The sequence below is a fragment of the Ailuropoda melanoleuca genome, chromosome X (assembly GCF_002007445.2).
Source record: "Ailuropoda melanoleuca isolate Jingjing chromosome X, ASM200744v2, whole genome shotgun sequence".
In the NCBI taxonomy this organism is placed as follows: domain Eukaryota; kingdom Metazoa; phylum Chordata; class Mammalia; order Carnivora; family Ursidae; genus Ailuropoda; species Ailuropoda melanoleuca.
The window spans coordinates 12,573,241-12,573,764 of record NC_048238.1 but is presented as its reverse complement, the minus strand read 5'-3'; positions in this window follow the sequence as shown (position 1 = coordinate 12,573,764).

Genomic DNA, 524 nt, shown 5'->3' with positions numbered 1-524 from the left:
TATATATATATATATATATATCTCCTGTGTGTGTGTGTTTATTCAGTTTCTCTGAAGAACCCTCATTAATACATAAGGTATTATAGAAAAGACTGAGAACTGGCCCCTTCACCTTGGTCTTGGCACCTGAGCTCAGTCCTAGTGCTTGAGATATTCCCTTGGCTATTCTGCTCCTTCATGGCTATTCCCATCCCTCTTGAGTCATACCCGTCTACTCTGGCTGACTGAACTTTTCTTATCTGAGCCACTACTCATCCCTTCTCCCTGCCACACTCCTCCTTTTCCTGGTCAACCCGTGTGCTCCACCTTGGCCACCACAGCCTAGGAAAGCACCTAACATTCCCATCTAGGCCATGTCCTTTTCCTTCTTATTGCCACAAGTTAAGCCCTCTGATCAATGTGGTGATCACACAGCTACTGCCAGAGCCATGCCCCCTGCACGTCTAAATAGACATGCCCACTACCAGGGCACCACAAAGAACCTTGGGAAACATACAATTAAAACAGAAAATACAGATAACAGA